Below are 18,841 nucleotides of genomic sequence, written 5' to 3' on the forward strand. Positions count from 1 at the left end.
AACTGTTTCCCCTCTTTCAACTTTTCCAACTTGATAATAGGTTGGATGCATTTCAGCCACTGAGTAGTTCCAAAGACCTTTTCTTTTGGAGTGTCTGACATACAGGGTGAAATCAGTGCAATAATGGGAAGAAGGATCATTGTTCCACCTGTACAACATGACTCAGGGGTCTGGGGGAGGTATGGGAGGGCAGTGTACAGGTCGTGAGAGTTGGCCTGATTTGCCTTAACTGTAAGCATTGAAGAGAGCTCTGATTCTAAAGGGTTTTGTCAAAGCCACGTGTTAGAGGTGATTTTAGGAGTAAAACTAGTTCACTAGGGGCTGCCCGCAGGGCCTTAGCACCTCTGGCATGGGGTTAGCACAGGCCAAGGACTCTGCTCTGGACGCTGTGGTGTGGGGTACACGTGATAGCATCAGCCTTCGTCACCCTTTTGGGGCTCTCTGTGAACTTGCCAGGCCCAGCCTTGTATCTGGTGAACGTGAGTGCCCCCTGGGAGGGGAGCCTCTCCTCTTGGTAAAGGACTGTTTGTGAATCAATCTGAGGAGATGAAGGGAAGCATTCCTTGAGTACTTCCTGGAACTTTCATAGGTGACACACATGACTCCTCCCCAGTGCATGTGTTTCTCTACTTAAAGGGGAGGACGCAGTGGGAGGGGCCGCCTGGGAGGCTGGTTAGGGGGGATGGGGCAGCATGGGGTTCTTTCATGTGCTAATTCTCATGAGTCTCTCACCTCCCTGGGCCACACACCGAGGAGGGCGGGGGAGCCCCAGGGGCCTCCACCCAGCCTCGGAATCCGCTTGCTACATTTCTTCTGACCCAGAGTCTTGAAACTGGGGGAACTTCAGTTCCGGCTTCACAAAGGAGCGTGTCTTCAGGGTCAGGCAAGGGAGCAGGTCTCCCTCCCTTGATGTGAAGAAATGTACCTCCACCCCCAGGGTGCTACCAATCTCCCTGGACCCACATGGCTTCTCCCCGCGTGCTCACATTAACCCCAAGATTAGGGGGATGCCCATTTTACAAACAGGGAAACAGGCTTTCTTCAGCCCACTGAGCTCGTTGATGAAGGGCTAGGGCCATTTGACAACTTTGACAGTGAGTCTTTGCTGTGGCAACTCTGCACAAAGCTGGGATGCACCACGAGGGAGGCAGGCAGGGCCCACACTCATGGCCACAGAGTCCCCAGCAACACTTGACAGTGCAGGTCTCAGGACACCTCCCTGGGTCCAGAGGCCGACCTCAGAATGCTGCTTAACACCTCACTCCAGAAGTTCCCATTGTGGCTCAGCAGTAATGAACCGGACTAGTATCCCTGAGGATGCAGGTTCGACCAAGGGTCCCATGTTGCTGTGGCTGTGGTATAGGCTGGCAGCTACAGCTCTTATTCTACCGCTAGCCTGGAAACTTCCATATATTGAGGGTGCAGCCCTATAAAGAAAAAAAAAAACACCTCATTCCAGCCAGGAGCTCTTGGCCACACCTTCCCTTTCTCCCCTCTCCTTTTGGCCCGCCTCGACTCCCCCCTCACTTCTCCTCCCTCTCCCCCTCCTCCTCTCCCATCAGGGGTCAGCCTCAGGAGAAGGGTAGAGCCTCACCTGTGCAGCCCTTTCTTGCTTCCCGTCACGGTCAGGAGGAATTTCATCCTTGCCTGGGTTCTAGTTGGGAACTTTGAGTTGGTACCCAGCTCTCACTCCTGGCCACCCCCGCAGCCTATGCCCTGGTCCCCTTGATCCAGGCTGCCTTGTCCCTTGCTCTGCTGGTTATACCCTCATTCTTCCAGGCTCCCTGCTGCCCACCCCCACTCAGCAGCCAGAAGCCTTTCAACCTGCGAGGCATTTGTCCTTCTTGTCACAGGGGCTGTCCACAGCCCTTAGACCAGAACCCAGACTCTTGTAGGCTGACCTGACTCCAGGGCGACCTCAGTTGCCTGCTCTGGTCTCAACCATTTCCGTTCCTGCCCTGGGGCTTTTGCACTTGCTGTTCCCTCAGCTTTTGGCATCCTCTGCAGGTCGGAGCCCACCCCCACCCCTGTCCCCACATTGCTGTCACCTTTTCACCTTTCCTTATCTTCCTTTCCTCACTGAGCTTTCCGAGTCCGAACGTTTCTGGTTCATTTGTGTATTCCGCCTCCCTCCCAAGAATGTGAGCCCCATGCTCAAGAACAGGAACCTCATCTCTGGTTCCTCATTCTCCTGTGGCCCCATTTCCTGTCGCAGGCTGGCTGACATGCAGGAGGAGTGTGGGGGTAATGGTTTCTGAGAGCCTCCCTGACGTCTTTTGCCAGCCCCCTTCCAGGGTGCTGCAATGACCTCTGACCTTGAAGTTGCACATGGCCGTGATGGCCTCTGCTGGCCCTGGAACATCATTCTAGAAGCAGAGGTTCTTGCTGTGTGGAGTCCTTAATGGTACAAGGTTGGGGGCAGTGGAGGCAGACAATGACAAGGACAATTGGGTATGACGTGGGCTCTGTGGAGGATCCTACCCTCATCATGGTTGGGGATAGGTTGTAAAGGAAGCAAATAAACAAAACAAAGATTAGATCAGATGGTGATGAGGCCAAAAAAGGTGGGGAGTTCTGGGTGGGTGGAACCAGGGTGGTCCCAGAAGGGGTCCATTAGGGAACACCTGTGAGCCGACACATGTGACATGACATGCAAGCCTCCTCGTAGGGCAGTCACACCTCAAGATAGGAACACATGGGCCTCACCGGGCAGGGCCAGGTTTGGGCATGAGAGGAGCAACACCCTTGCTGCAGAGTGGGCTGGGGAGGCTCACTGAGACCCAGGAGAAAAGGCAGGTCGGGTAGCCGGGGCCAGTGCACTTAGGGTCTTTTGGGCCACAGTGAAGAGGGAGCATCTTTTTCCAAGTGGTGTGGGAGTCATGGCAGGGTTTTGAGGAAGAGTGGGGCCTGTTCTGTTTTTCAAAAACATCCCACTCACTGCCCACATTAAGAAAGTGGCATTAGGACTTTCCATTGTGGCTCAGTGGGTTAGGAACCCAACTAATACCCATGAGGAGGCAGTGTTGATCCCTGGCATTGCTCGGTGGGTTAAGGTTCTGGCATTGCTGTGGCTGTGGTGGGCAGATGCAGCTCCAATTCAGCCACTAGTCAAGAAACTTCCATATGCCACAGGTGGAGCCAAAAACAAAACAAAACAACCCCTTGTAAACAGAATCCAGTAGCACATTTGAAGGATTAAACACCATAACCAAGCTAGATATATGCAGGTTGATTTAACATACAAAAGTCAATCCTCATTATTCATGGATTTCATATTTGCATACCCTCTGGCTTGTTAAAATTTATTTGTAACCCTGAAATCTATACTTGCGGGTGCTTTCACGGTCATTCACAGAAATGTTGCAGAGCAGCTGCAATCTGAGTGGACAATGCACGTGTTTCTGGCTGAGGTCAAACAAGGGGACACATTGCCTTCTTGTTTCAGTTTTCGTACTGTAAACTCCTTTTTGATATCTATTTAGTGCCACATCTTAAGTGCTTTTGTTGGTGAGTTTGCTGTTTAAAGTGGCCCCAAGTGTAGTGCTGAAGTGCTGTCTGACATTTGTAAGTGCAAGAACACTGCAGTATGTACTATGGAGAATAGATGTTATTAAGTGAGCTGTGTGCTGGTGACTGAGAATCCATCGTTAACGAATCAACAATATATATTAAATCGGTGTCTTTAAACAGAAACACATATTTAAAAGGCTGTATAACTGATTGATGGAAAAGGTATGACCTGAGACTAGTGGGATTCCAACCCAGCATTTCTCTTAGGAACAGCGGTTCCGTATTTGCTAATTCAGTGTTTGGGGTGACTTTACAGAACATACCTATTTGCTAATTCTGCAAATAAGCAGAATTATATGTCTTAGTTCATTGGGGCTGCTCTGCAAACTACCATAGATAAGAGGCTAATAAAGAACAGAAATTTAGAAATTTCTCATAGTTCTAGAGGCTGGGAAGTCCAAGATGAAGGTGCTGGCAGATTTGGTGGCTGGGAAGGGCCCACTTCCTGCCGAGGAGACAGCCCTCCTTTGCTATAACCTCACCTGGAGGAAGGAGTGAGGGAGCTCTCAAGGGTATCTTTCGTAAGACCACTAATCTCGGGAGTCCCCTGACGTAGTGTCCGTGAGGCTGCAGGTTCATTCCCTGGCCTCAGTGGGTTAAGGACCCAGTGTTGCCTCAAGCTACTGTGTAGTTTGCAGATGTGGCTTGGATCTGGTGTTGAAATGGGTGTGGCGTAGGCCGGCAGCTGCAGCTCTGATTCAGCCCCTGGCCTGGGAACTTCATATGCCACAGGTGCAGCCCTAAAAAGAAAAAAGAAAAAAACCAACCACAGATCTTCATGAGGGCAGAGTCAAAACAACCTAATCACCTTTCAGAGGGCCCCCCTGCACCCCGGTCCCATCAGACTGGTTTTATCATATGAATTTTGGTCCATGGCAATATAGTACATGATAGTGATAGAAAAAAGGACAGAAACCACATCATCTCAATTGGTGCAGAAAAAGCATTTGACAAAACTCAACACCCTTTTAAAATTAAAAAAAAAAAAAAAACTCAATAAACTAGAAATAGAGGGAATTTCCTCAACCTGATAAAGAATCTATGAACAGGAATTCCCATTGTGGCAAAGCGATAATGAACCCAACTAGTGTCCACGAGGACACGAGTTCAACCCCTGGCTTTGCTCAGTGGGTTAAGGATATGGCATTGCTGTGAGCTGTGGTGTAGGTCACAGATGAGGCTCGAATCCTGCATTTCTGTGGTTGTAGCGTAGGCCGGCAACTCCAGCTCTGATTCAAACCCTGGCCTGGGAAGCTCCATATGCCACAGGTGCTTTTTAGCAAAAAAAAAAAAAAAAAAAGAAAAGAATCTATGAACAGCCCACCAGTAACATTTTTTTTTTTTTTTTTTTTTTTTTTGGTGGGATCTCAGCTCCCCCATCGCTGAGAGTGAACACAGGCTGCCACAGTGAAAACACTGAGTCCTCACCACTAGGCCACCAGGGAACTCCCAGGAATTTTGTGCTTCACGGTGACAGAGAGATGCTTTCCCCCATCATCACAGCAAAGCAAGGGTGTCCACTTCCCTTCTATTCAAGGTCACACTGGAGCATCCAGCTGGGAAAGTGAGGCAAGAGAAAGAAATGAGACACTTAGATGGGAAAGAAGTCAAACTATCTCTACTTGCAGATTATATGGTTTTGTAAAAGAAAATCCTGAGAAGTCTATGAAAAAACTTTTAGAACCAATAAACACTGGGCTTTTTAATCTCCTTTTCAGAAAACAAGCTTGGTAAGAGCTGCCCTTCAGACTTTCCAATGCCCTTACTTTTCCAGACTTTATAGATAGTTCTACAACTTAGAATGTGTAGGTGTTCTAAAGGGAGGCTGACTGCAGGTCCCTGGGCCTTTGAGCTTGGGATTTGGACTTGTGCTGCTGAGGGCTTGGTTCTGTGGTCCCACAGCGGGTTCTGATAGCACAGTCCCCTTTGGGGTCAGTAGTCTAAACCAGGGGGTAGTTGAATGCTAGGTCCATGTACTTCATTACAACCTGTGTTCAGAGAATTTTCCCTTTTGGAAAAGGGAAAGTCATGAAGTTCCCTTGCAGCTTGGCAGGTTAAGGATCCAGTGCTGTCACTGCTGCAGTTTGGGTCACTGCTGTGGTATGGGTTTGATACCTGGCGCCAGGAACTTCTGCATGTTGCGGGCACAGCCAAAAAGAAAAAAAAAGAAAAAGAATAGGTCAAGTTGTGACTACCAGGAATATGAAATAAGCACATGCCAGAGATTTGGTCTGAGAATCAAAGACACGCCTGCCCTCTAGCTCAGGCACCACCCCACCCTCTACTTCCCCGAATTTTCCCAACAGAAATGGTTCAGTGACACATGTTTAGGCAGTAAAGGAAGCCCGAGTGAATGTACAGACAAGTGCCAATCTGTCCACAGGGCATCATTCAGCTGCTTTCCACCCTCAGGCTTCATTTACATTTCTACATGGAAGGATTATTTGCATTAGTTGTCTCCTACTTTCACAGTTTCTCGGAGGTTTTTATAGTCTTTCCACAAGTCTTCCTCACATTTTGTCAAAAGAGATGATACAGGATAGATTTGAAGAAAAATCGTCTCAGTCCATTTTGGCCATTTTAGGGCCATTTTCAACATAAACATGGTGTTAAATTGTGGTTTGGTGTTTGGATTTTTTCCATAGTCTGCGGTAAATATAACCCCTTTACAGAGATTCTGCCACAATTTCCACAATTTACATGTTATATCATGTGTGCCCCTGGCCACTGAGTCCTAAGACATTTTATTCAGATGCTTTTACTATTGCAGAGGTGCGGTAGGGGTGGAGCTTTGCAGCTGTTGATTTTCAGTAAGAAATCTCAGGGGTACAGGGTTGGGGGTGCCCGGGTCAGGGCCGGGGATGTCGACGTGGGCAGGCGAGACTGGCTACTGCAGTTACAAGTGACCCTGATTCATCTGTTTCAGCAATCTTTCCTGCCTTGACTTTTTTTTTTTTTTTTGCTCTTTAGGGCTGCATTTGCAGCATATAGAGGTTCCCAGGCTAGGGGTTGAATCAGAGCTACAGTTGCTGGCCTACACACAGCCACAGCAATGCCAGATCTGAGCCTCGTCTGCAACCTACACCACAGCTCATGGCAACACCAGATCCTTAACACACTGAGCGAGGCCAGGGATTGAATCTGCATCCTCACGGATGCTAGTCATTCGTTTCCGCTGAGCCACAACAGGAACTCCCCTTGGCTATTATGTTTAAAAAATAAAAATCTACATTTCAAATAATTCAACAGGTATGAAGTAAGGAGGGAGCTGTATGAATTAGATGTTATTCATTCCACAGAGGCTTGAGAAGCTGGCTCTGGGCCCAGTGCTGTTCAGGACTCTCCCCGCTCCTGGAGCCTGAGGAGGCTTCATAAGCAAGCCCCTGGGGTCATTAGGAGGAGGGGGTGGGTTTTGTGAAGTTTCTGAGTTTCTGGCAACTGAAAATCGAAGCTCTTTCGCTTGGCGTTTACTCCTAGATGGATCTGGATGTGAGTTTAGTAATGTGGGCAGTAATGTGGGGCCCCATATTTGCTCCAGGTGCCTAGGATGTGCTGTGGTCTGGTTACGTCTAGTTCCAGGTTCAGAGGGATTGATGATGGTGTGGGAAGATGCAGAGTTAAGTGATGCCCACACAGTCCCAGGGACACCAGCTCGGAGGGGAGATATCCTTGGGGCACCAATAAGAGGCGCTGTGCTGAACTTTTTTTTTTTTTAGGGCCATAGGTGCTACGGGTCAGATCAGAGCTGCAGCTGCCAGCCTATACCACAGGTACAGCAACGCTAGATCCAAGCCTCATTTGCAGCCTATGCTACCTCAGAGACCAAGGATCGAACCCACATCCTCACAGATACTAGTCAGATTCTTTTTTTTTTTTTTTTTTTTTTTTGCTTTTTAGGGCCTGAGTTCTTTTGACAAACCCCCATCGTAGTTGTTTTTTTTGTCCTTTGTCTTTTGTCCTTTTAGGGCCACACCTGGGGCATATGGAGATTCCCAGGCTAGGGGTCTAATCAGTGTGCAGCTGCCGGCCTACACCACAGCCACAGCAATGCAGGATCCAAGCCGCGTCTGCGACCCACACCACAAGTGGATCCTTGACCCACTGAGCTAGGCCAGGGATCGAACCTGCAACCTCATGGTTCCTAGTCGGATTCATTTCTGCTGAGCCATGATGGGAACTCCTGTTTTGTTTTTTTTAGCATTTCCTAACTTTCTGGTGCCTGAAGATGGTCCATACTCATCTTGTATTTTCAGGGGGTCCCTGAGGACAAGGTGGGTATGGGGGTGTGGTCAGAGGGCCTGCACTGGGCTGAGCTGCACTGGGCTGGGGGGGTGAAAGGCTGGCAGCTGGAGGGCAGGTGGGATTGGCTGCTCTCAGATTCAAGCCCTCAGGCTCCAGGTTTGGGGACATGAAGCCAGGGTCTAAATGGTCTTCTTTGTCCACTGATGCTCTTTTTGGCTTAGTAAAGGAAGTGTCCAAAATCGAGATTTAGAATATGCAGTTTTTCCCAAGGAAGAGTTGGTGGGGGTTTTAAACACTGTATTCTCAGAGCATTGAACTTCAGGAGCTGAAGTTGCACTTGCTGTCATTTAAGTTCGTGGTGAAAACATGTCAGCAGAAGTGAGAGGACTCTGTGTGTTTAGGCAGCACAGACGGTAATGAGAGGGTCAGGATCTCTGACACATCATCCAACAGCCCTGGAGCCGGTGCAGATCGGGGAGGAAAGCAGGAGACTCCAGGGCAGTGCTGCCCAGATCTGAACTTCACAAACCCTGTGAAGCTATGCATGGTGTCCCCATTGAGGTGTGATCTGGAGCAACGCAGGGTGTCACTGTCTTTCCCAGGTTATGGGTGAAGCCTTGGCATGTGCAGTGAGCTTCCCTCATCCAGGCTGTGGTGGCCCCCTTCCTCCATCCTGCCATATCCTCAGGTCCCAGCACCATGCTCCAGGGACTACTGTCACCAGATGCAGTGGGAGGGCATCAAGGGGGGTCCAGGCTACCAGGTGTAGAGTGCTCCTGAGGTCACCAGGGAAAGGGCTTCTTACTTAGAGATGCTCTGGGAGAGAGGACTCACCAGGTGCTGCCCACCGGGGACTGGCCAGCTTTGAGTTATATGGCCCAGGACAGGAGGGGAGCCAGCTGCTGGTCTCCACCAGCCATGCTGAGAGCCTGGCCTCATATCCAGGATGTTAGGATCAGATGACACAGGACATGTCTGCCCTGCTACTTTTAGGAAGGTTGTATCCCCCGTGGGTAAGGTTTTCCATATCAGTTTGGTTCCCAGGTGCCTTTGGTGCCTAAAATAGGTCTGTTCTCTACTTTCTTAGCTACCATCCTTTAGAGAATTCTGGATTTGCTGTGGTGGGACCGAGGAATGTGCTATGGCACATGGGGTAGGAGCACCCGTGTGCATGTGTGTGCGCATGTGCACATGTGTGTGGGCGTGCATGTGGCTCGTACTCATCTGGCATTAAGACCCAGGTGGGCCAGCCTCAGAGCCCAGCACTGCCCATGCTGAGGTTGGTGACACTGGGAACTCAGGAAGGAGAGCCTGAACTGTCATGTCCAGAGGTAAACACTGCTTTCCCACCCAGAACTGCCCTTCCTGAGGAATTTTAAGTTCCTGAGGCATTTTTTCATGTTTTCCTCTGTGAATGGCATTAATGATGCCTACCTCCCTGGGGGCAAGTGATGATATTCTTATGTGAGGGTCTGGCACGCACCAAGTGTCCAAAATGGCACTCATTAAGTGTTCAGTATGTGAATATTTAGTAAATGTTCTTATTTAATTTATATTTGATATACCATGATAGTTTATTCAGAGTTCGTGCATGTCTGGGTGGTTGATTCACCGTATCTGAGGAAGGCTGATCTCTGGGCTGTCAGCCGGTAGGTCTGACACATGCCAGTGCTGAAAGTGTGAGTTGTCTCAGCTCATCACACTAGCTCAGGAATTTGGAACATGTGGGTGCTGCCACCTGCTCTTTCTCCTAGAGTATCAGACCCATGGGGTGGGGGCTGGCAGGAGTGGGTACAAGTTTGAATCTGCTGAAAGATAGGGAGCTTGTACTTGTGCTTCTGTAAAACGTCCAATGCTCACAGCAAATGCTTCAGAGAAAGAAGGCATGTCCAGCTTTCTGGGGACAAAGGATTTCCGCCCTTTGTGCGCTATCTCATTGCTGGAACAGCTGCTTGGATATATATTGTCATTTTAGGGCCACACCAGGGGCATATGAACTGTGTCCTCGTGAATGCTAGTTGGGTTCTTTACTGCTGAGCCACACTGGGAACTCCTGCTTGGATGACTAAACCCAGCAGGTAAATGCTTGGAATTAAAGTATTTCTGGGAGTTCCTGTTGTGGTTCACTGGTTATTGAACCAGACTAGCATCATGAGGACGCAAGTTTGATCCCTGACCTCACTCAGTGGGTTAAGGATCCGGCATTGCCGTGAGCTGTGTTGTAGGTCACAGATGCGTTTCGGATCCTGTGTGCTGTGGCTGTGGCATAGGTTTGCAGCTACAACTCCTATTGGACCCCTAGCCTGGGAACCTCCATATGCCATGGGTGCTGCCCTAAAAAAAAGAAAAAATAAAAAGTATTTCTTCCATTTTTCTATGTGCCATAGGAAAATCACACTGCTCAAATATCACATGAAGACACCCTTTTCTTGGCTGAAGTTTTTTAACAAAGAAGTCAACCATGGGCCCAGGCCCCTTGGGACTGAGTTATCTGGTGACACCTGGTGGGGTTTGCATGAGGCCAGCCTCTCAGTAGGGTGAGGGGCTTCTCCTGGGGAAAGACCTGAGTTGCACCCCAGAGGTATTGCAGGGCTTGTCCTCCTCGATATTTTATTTTTAAAAATATTTATTTTATTCTTTAAATTTATTTATTTATTTTTGGCCACACCTGTGGCATGCAGAAGTTCCCGGGTCAGGTATAGAACCCACGCCACAGCAGCAACCCAAACTGCTGCAGTAACAACACCAGATCCTTAACCCACTGAGCCACAAGGGAACTCCCTCAGTATTTTAGACCGAGAAGGAGCCTTTCTCTGAGAGGTGGTCAGGTCCTAGTCTGGGTGAAAAGACCTGGATTTGGATGATTAAATGAAGCCCCCTATGGAAAGCACCTGACACATAACTCCTGCTCAGGAAACAGAGGAAATTCCCTTCTTTCCTGGTTTTTGTTGATTATGCAGTTTTCATCACAACAGCATGAGAAAAAACATTTTTGTACAGTTCCACTGTAACTTTGTCCCTTCCTCATTTTCAGAAGTCAGTTTTACAAAGCGGTAATTTAGTTTCTACAACTTGGCCTTTTTTTCCCATGTTGCTACACAACCCTCCTAATTATTTTAAAGGCTACCCGTATGTGCATCAGCACTTCAGGAACACATGAGCCTTTAGGGAGACAATGATATTTTTCCTAGACCACAAGCCTGGGTTTTTATTTGCGGATATTCTGGGCATCGTAAAGGCCACATCTGGACATTTGGAGTTATCTCCAGGGGATGGGACAAAAGGAGCTGTGTCACCTCCTGTCACTGACACTGTGACCATGTCCCTCATCATGTAGGCGCACATGTATATGTGTGTGTGTGTGTCTGTGTCCTTTGATGACAGTGACATGGTCCCAGGAGGCTGGCACTCTGGGTCATAGACTCTGTGGAATTGGAGTGAAGGACGCCTGCCATGTTTCTCCAACATGCCTGTCCTTCTCCAATGTGAGACCTGAGAACACGCCAGATATCTAGCCCTGCAGACCTAGACTATGGGTCTGTCCACAGAATATGTGATCCAGAGGGTTTTGGGTCTACATAGCCTGGCAGCGAGTGGTATCCTGGCTTCAGAGTAATTTCTTCAACCACATGAGCATGTAAAATGGGTCACTGTGGAGTTCCTGTCATGGCTCAGTGGAAACAAATCTGACTAGCATCCATGAGGACACAGGTTCAATCCCTGGCCTTGCTCAGTGGGTTAAGGCTCTGGCATTGCTGTGAGCTGTGGTGTAGGTCACAGACACGGCTTAGATCCCATGTGACTGTGGCTGTGGCTGGGAATTGTAGCTCCAATTCTACCCCTAGCCTGGGAACCTCTGTATGCATCGGGTGCAGCCCTAAAAAAATAAATAAATAGATAACATAGATAAAGGGAGGAGTCATTGCATGTGATGCTATGACAGCAGTTAAAGCTGGGTGAGTTCTGTGGGGGTACCCATCAGAGAAGGAGAAATCACCTGATCGCTGTTTTCCACCCATTTCCACCTGGTGTCAGGCTGAAGGGGTGGAGGGTAGAGAAGCAGAAAGATGCCCTCCCTCGCCCTCCACATGCTCAGCCCTGGGGAAGCAGCACTGACTGGGGCAGAAATAAGAGCATGGCTACAGGAGAACATTTACTAATAGAGGTAAGTTTGCAATATGTTGTGGGGTGAGGGGACCAGTTTCTAAAATGCATGGCGGCCTCTGGTTGGAAAAGAATAGGCATTCTGGTGAGCTCGCATGAAGGGAGTAATTGCTGTGAGCTGTGCCCTGCCCTGAAGTGTGTGTGGAGCAGCACCTCACGGAATCCTCTGGCAACTCAGAAGTGGACCCCAGTAGCAAGATCTCCACTTTCCAGATGAGGAGATGGGGCCACCAGGCAGGCAAGGGGTGAGATGAGACTTGAACCTGGGCTGTATCAGTACTCAGGGAATCTTTTTCCTTTAAAAGATCTTCTCTTCATTGCATTTATTTTTAAATTCACATGTACCATATTAGCACATTCTCTCTGCAAGATGTTTGTTTTATTTATTTGTTTAGGCTGCACCTGTGGCATACAGAAATTCTTGGGCTAGGGATTGAATCTGTGCTACAGTAGTGATCCAAAGCACAGGAGTGACGATGCCAGCTTCTTTAACTGCTAAGCCACCAGGGAACTTCTGGAAAGGGGTTTAAATGCTACCACAAGTGTATATGTATAGATAAATTCACAGAATGAGAAGTGAGGACTTTGGGGTTTCAGACCCTCCGTGGCCTCCCGGGCCCCTCACCGAGGGAACTTAAGTGGGCATTTATAGGCCTGCAGATGTTGAATTAAAAAGACATTTAGTGAGATTGTGGGTGTGGGGGTGAAGGACGCTTGGAGTTGGAACCCAGACCCAGCAGGAAGTGGAGCATCTCTCCTCAAGCCTTTGGGCTACCAGTCCGGGAACTATGCCCAGCCTGGGCTGCCCGGCAGAGCTGCCCGCTTCACACCTGTGCCCTGCATCTGCCCATTGTGCTCACTGGTTGTGGTTTCAGCACTTACAACAGTGTGTGACATGGCAGGAGTAAACAAATCTGTGTCAAGTTTACAGACAGGGCTCAGGAGGTGACATGCCCCAAGGATGTGAGTTTCACTTAGCTTTCCCAAAATTGAGGGATAAGGCCAAGGTGTGAGGGTAAAATGTGAGTTGGGGGGCAAGCCTGAATGTGAGGGACACACCAGCATACACCCACATCAAGTCTCTGAACGAAGACCTCTTTAAGATGTGGGAATTCCCTTCATGGCACAGTGATTAACGAATCAGACTAGGAACCATGAGGTTGCGGGTTCGATCCCTGGCCTTGCTCAATAGGTTAAGGATCTGGTGTTGCCGTGAGCTGTGGTGTAGGTTGCAGACTCAGCTGGGATCCCACGTTGCTGTAGGGCGGCGTCTACAGCTCCGATTTGCCCTCTAGCCTGGGAACCTCTGTATGCCATGGGAAGTGGCCCTAGAAAAGGCAAAAAGACCAAAAAAAAAAAAAAAAAAAAAAAAAGATGTGAATTTCCCCGTATGCCTCCCTAGGCATTTAGTAAGTGTCCACAAACTACAAAAGGAGGTTCACTGTGGTGATGGAGCATTTTAGAAGCCCTGTTGCCTCAGAAACTTCTAAGAGGTCTGTAAGAGAGGCTGAGTGGCAGGGTGTTCAGAACAAGAAATAACACCCCTCCCTAGCCCATGGCTGTAGGGACATCCTGGGTTCTAGGTCCCACCAGCCCATTCCTCACCCTCCCCTCCCTTCCATGTTGCCATGGTGACAGTTGGCAACCCCAGGCTCCGGGCTGCTGGCTGTGCTCCCCTCACCCCTCCTGCTGGCTCTGGAGGAGCAGGCGGGCTTTGTCAGGGCTCAGTGTCTCCTTGCAGCTGCGAGACGGAGAAGAAAAGGGGCTGCTGAGGGTGCAGTAGGGGCCCCTGGAGGGCCAGACCAGGGAGGCAGGGCCACTCCAGACCACCAGCCTTGAGCTTGTGGAGTCCTGGCCAGCCTCACCCTGGAGTGACTGTGGACAGCACAGCATGCCCAGAGGGAGGAGGCCTGCCTGGCCCCAGCGTGGGAGCCCGGGGCAGCATCCTGCTCCTTGGTGACCCGCTTGGGGATCCTCTCCAGCAAGCTGCCTCAGGCAGGAGTGGCCAGTGGGGCTGCACAGGACACTGTGGGGAACCTCTGGCTCTGCTTGTTTGCGTTTTTCATGGTTTTCCTCCCCAGGGGAAGGCGGTGAGTAGACTGGTGTCTGAAAAGGGGAGACTTTTTCTCTTTTCAGGTGGTGTTGAAATTCTGGGTGGGTTACTTCCTTGGGTTCCTTGCACGAGGCTGATTCTCCAGGGGGTGGGGCTCTTGCTGTGTGACCTGAGAAGGGGTTCCCACCCTCGTCTCAGCACACTAGGGTCTAGGCTGACAACCTTGGCCAGCTTTGCTGAGGGGTCCCTAGCTCTGGAACAGAATATTTTTTGGGCAAATGCAGGATGTTGGATGCTGTGTGATGGGACCCGGTTTGTTTCTAGATTTCCCTCACTCTCACCCCACTCCTCTCATTTCTTTTTAAATGGATGGGAAAGGAATAGAGTGTATGCTTTAGAAATACCATTGCTCAAGTTTGCCAGGAAATTGGATACTCCATTTCAGAGATCAGGATTGTCTTTATTTAAAAATACAGTTTTGTTTTTTTTTTTAAGAGAACTTTAAGTTCACAGCAAAATGATGTGGAAGGTGTAGATATTTCTTTTCTTTCTTTCTTTTTTTTTCTTTGATGTTTCTTTGATAATGGGGGAAGCTGGCCCTGGCACCTGCTTCCCCCATTATCAACATCCCTAACCAGAGTAGTGTATTTGTTACAGCTGATGAACCTACACTGACACATCGTAACCACCCAGAGTCCACAGTTTACATTAGGATTCATTCTTGGTGTTTGGACAAATGTACCCACTTTTATGATATCATGTCCAGTAGTTTCATTGCCCTAAAAACCCTTAGTGGTCCATCTATTCTTCCCTCCTCCTAACCCCTGGCAAGCCCTGAACTCTAACAGTTTTTCCAGAGTGTAACACAGTTGGAATCATATAGTATGTAGCCTTTTCACACTGGCTTCTGTCACTTAGTAATGGACATTTAAGGTTCCAGGATTGCCTTTTCTCAAATGTCTTTCTCATTCTTACTTATGGACTTTCTCATGAGGAAAACCAGCCCTTCAGATTAATATGGGTGAAGGGACTTTTTCTTTTTTTTTTTTAAATTTATTTATTTTTTCCCACTGTACAGCAAGGGGATCAAGTTATCCTTACATGTATACATTACAATTACATTTTTCCCCCAACCTTTGTTCTGTTGCAACATGAGTATCTAGACAAAGTTCTCAATGCTACTCAGCAGGATCTCCTGGTAAATCTATTCTAAGTTGTGTCTGATAAGCCCAAGCTCCCGATCCCTCCCACTCCCTCCCCCTCCTATCAGGCAGCCACAAGTCTCTTCTCCAAGTCCATGAGTTTCTTTTCTGAGGAGATGTTCATTTGTGCTGGATATTAGATTCCAGTTATAAGTGATATCATATGGTATTTGTCTTTGTCTTTCTGGCTCATTTCACTCAGTATGAGATTCTCTAGTTCCATCCATGTTGCTGCAAATGGCATTATGTCATTCTTTTTTTATGGCTGAGTAGTATTCCATTGTGTATATATACCACCTCTTCCGAATCCAATCATCTGTCGATGGACATTTGGGCTGTTTCCATGTCCTGGCTATTGTGAATAGTGCTGCAATGAACATGTGGGTGCATGTGTCTCTTTTAAGTAGAGTTTTGTCCGGATATATGCCCAAGAGTGGGATCGTGGGGTCATATGGAAGTTCTATGTATAGATTTCTAAGGTATCTCCAAACTGTTCTCCATAGTGGCTGTACCAGTTTACATTCCCACCAACAGTGCAGGAGGGTTCCCTTTTCGCCACAGCCCCTCCAGCACTTGTTATTTGTGGACTCATTAATGATGGCCATTCTGACTGGTGTGAGGTGGTATCTCATGGTTGTTTTGATTTGCATTTCTCTTATAATCAGCGATGTTGAGCATTTTTTCATGTGTTTGCTGGCCATCTGTATATCTTCCTTGGAGAAATGTCTATTCAGGTCTTTTGCCCATTTTTCCATTGATTGATTAGCTCTTTTGCTGTTGGGTTGCATAAGTTGTTTATATATTCTAGAGATTAAGCCCTTGTCGGTTGCATCATTTGAAACTGTTTTCTCCCATTCTGAAAGTTGTCTTTTTGTTTTCTTTTTGGTTTCCTTTGCTGTGCAAAAGCTTTTCAGTTTGCTTAGGTCCCATGAGTTTATTTTTGCTCTAATTTCTATTGCTTTGGGAGACTGACCTGAGAAAATATTCATGATGTGGATGTCAGAGAGTGTTTTGCCTATGTTCTCTTCTAGGAGTTTGATGGTGTCCTGAAGGGACTTTTTCTTTAAAGAAGCTGTAAAGTGGTCACCATTCCAAGGTCTTTGGTGATGCCAGGCTGCCCCTGGCTCTTTGGCAGTGTGTTTCCTGCACCATGTCTATGAATCTGGACGATGAGAATGTCTTAGCTGTTGTGTGGATTTCTAGGGTAACTGGGGAACACAGCATTGCTACCTGAATCAGCTTGAAGTTAAAAATTAAAAAACTGAGTATGTGTGTCATGTCTGTGCACACACGAACACAGACTCAGTGTTAAACTATTGAAACGACAACTCACCCCAGCCACAGATAGGTTGTTCATGAGAGGCTGTATTGTACAGAAAAGTTAAACATGTCTTGGCAGCCATGACTTTTCCTTCTAGGCCCCTGTGTTGGGCCAGTTGGTCAGCTGAAGGCCAGCTGCCTTTGGACACAGGGCCTGCTCTGTGTAGGCGAGGTTTCTAGCCTTGTTCACTCAGTTAGTGACAAGGTGATGGGCGAGCCGGGCTGGGCTGGATCCTGCTAGCACAGAGACCTCATCAGGCAGAGCTTGGGCTGGGGCCTCAGTCTCCTCTTCTGAACTTTGGGGGGCTTCTGAACTTGACAACTTGTCCTCAGGCCCTTTGTGGCCTTAGCTGGGATTGTGGAGAGGGGACCCGGTCATGCTCTAGGCACTGGGAACAGATAGCTCACATGGGTCTGGGGGATCAGAGGAGGACACATCTGCCTTCCATGCAGGATGAGGGAGACACACAACTCCAGGGTATGGTCCCCCCCATTCGCATGACCTTGGCCAGTGCTTCACTTCCCCAGCTGTCCAGCAGGGCTTGCTGTGTGTTAAAGCAGTTGAAGGGGTGCCCAACCCAAGCTCTTGGATACCAGTTTTGCCTGAGTCCTGTAGCTCTGGGCCAATTTGGAGGACATTAGGAGGAGGGGGTCCCCAGAGCCTTCCAGCTGCATGGGGAACCATTGGGAACCAGCAGGTTTGGAGTACAGCCACAGCTCAGCATTCCCAGCCCACTCGGAGCCACCAGACATCGGCTTTGACCAGTGTGTTTCTGCATGGGCCCTGTTCTGTGAGAGGCAAGGCACCAGTGTTTGCTGCAATCCACCCGGGAAGAACCAAGGAACAGTCTCTTCCCAGCCAGCACCACCCTGTGTGCACTGCTGTGCCCATACCCTGGATATGTTGCCAAGGGGTGTGGTGGCCCCTGTCCTCCTGCCACGCTCCTGGAGAGGCTCTCAGTCATCCACTGGCCCAGAACCACAGGCAGAATCCCCGTTAGGGGATTGACTAGCCGACTAGCAAGCCACTATACAACTGCTAACCAACTAGCTGAATTCCTCCTTCTCTGTTCTCACCCACCCCCTCCCTTCACATATTATTCTGGAAAGAATTTGGTTCAGGATATGAAGGATAAACAGAAGCAGGTGAATCCAAGGGAAGAGCTGGTTGTATTTGCAGACAGAACTTGTGGGGAGGCAAGTGGGGGCCGGGGTGAAGCCCCATCACTGAGTTCTGTGTGACTTCTAGACCTGGGCCTGTCTTCTAAGAGTCTGGCATCTTGGGGGAAGGCAGAAGAGGGCAGGGCTCCATACCCGTGTGTTCAAGTTTGGCCACCTTAGCCCAAGCCCACTCCCCACTTCCAGGTAAGGTCCTTGTGAGTACCTGGAGCCCTTCAGTCTAAAGAACAGAACCCAGAAATACATCCAAGGAGCCTACTCAGAGGGGGTCTGAAGAGTGGGAGCCCCTAATTGACCATCTTCCTGGCTGTCTATCCAAGCTGTCTATCCTGTGTCCCCTGCAGGAACAAGGGAGAGGGGACAACATGGGGTGGACAACCCCTTCCCTGCTTCTTGATCTGTCTGGGAGGTGAGAGCTGTGCCCAGAGGCTGAGCCCCTGAGCCGTGTCTAGTGCGTTTAGAGGAAATCCCAACTGGCTTTTTATTTTATTTTATTTTATTTTATTTTATTTTATTTTTTGTCTTTTCTAGTGCCGCATCCTCCACATTTAGAGGTTCCCAGGCTAGGGGTCTGATCAGAGCTGTAGCCACTGGCCTATGCCAGAGCCACAGCAATGCCAGATCTGAGCCGTGTCTTTGACCTATACCACAGCTCAAGGCAATGCCGGATCCTTAACCCTCTGAGCGAGGCCAGGGATCAAATCCGCAACCTCATGGTTCCTAGTTGGATTCGTTAACCACTGAGCCATGACGGGAACTCCCCCAACTGGCTTTTTAGAGATCAAATTGGGGCTTTTAAAATGAAAAGTTACTAGTGATGTACCCTTGAACGGATAAATGAAGAAGGCTTGTGTTCTCCTGGTACCTAATTTTGCATCTAAGACCATTCCACCTGGATGAGGCTAGAATTTTTGCTGAATGCATCTCACATTGAACTTACAGCATCCTAAAATAAGTTGCTGTCCAATGCAGATGTGGGGTTATATCTGTCCACTCCCATGTTCTGAGTCCTTGATATATCGTGTCTAAAGTATCCCTCACAGCTGCATCCATGGCTGCCAACTGGATAAAACCTCTGGCCTCTGAGATATAAGCTTGGGGCCTCCTGGTC

The 18,841-nt window shown here is 48.8% G+C and overlaps 1 protein-coding gene across 2 annotated transcripts in view; it reads left to right on the top strand.

Moving 5' to 3' along the window:
• Nucleotides 1-18,841, top strand: part of FGD3 (FYVE, RhoGEF and PH domain containing 3) — a 130,514-nt gene that overhangs the window by 43,319 nt on the left and 68,354 nt on the right. The window contains exon 1 of one of the 2 annotated variants that reach the window (XM_021088134.1): nucleotides 13,679-14,066. The exons of the other annotated variant lie outside the window; for it this stretch is intronic. The gene's annotated coding sequence lies outside the window, so the exon portion shown is untranslated. Of the gene's footprint in view, nucleotides 1-13,678; nucleotides 14,067-18,841 lie in introns of those variants that run through there. 2 annotated transcript variants of the gene reach the window in all.

This window comes from Sus scrofa, chromosome 3 (assembly GCF_000003025.6).
Source record: "Sus scrofa isolate TJ Tabasco breed Duroc chromosome 3, Sscrofa11.1, whole genome shotgun sequence".
Lineage (NCBI taxonomy): Eukaryota > Metazoa > Chordata > Mammalia > Artiodactyla > Suidae > Sus > Sus scrofa.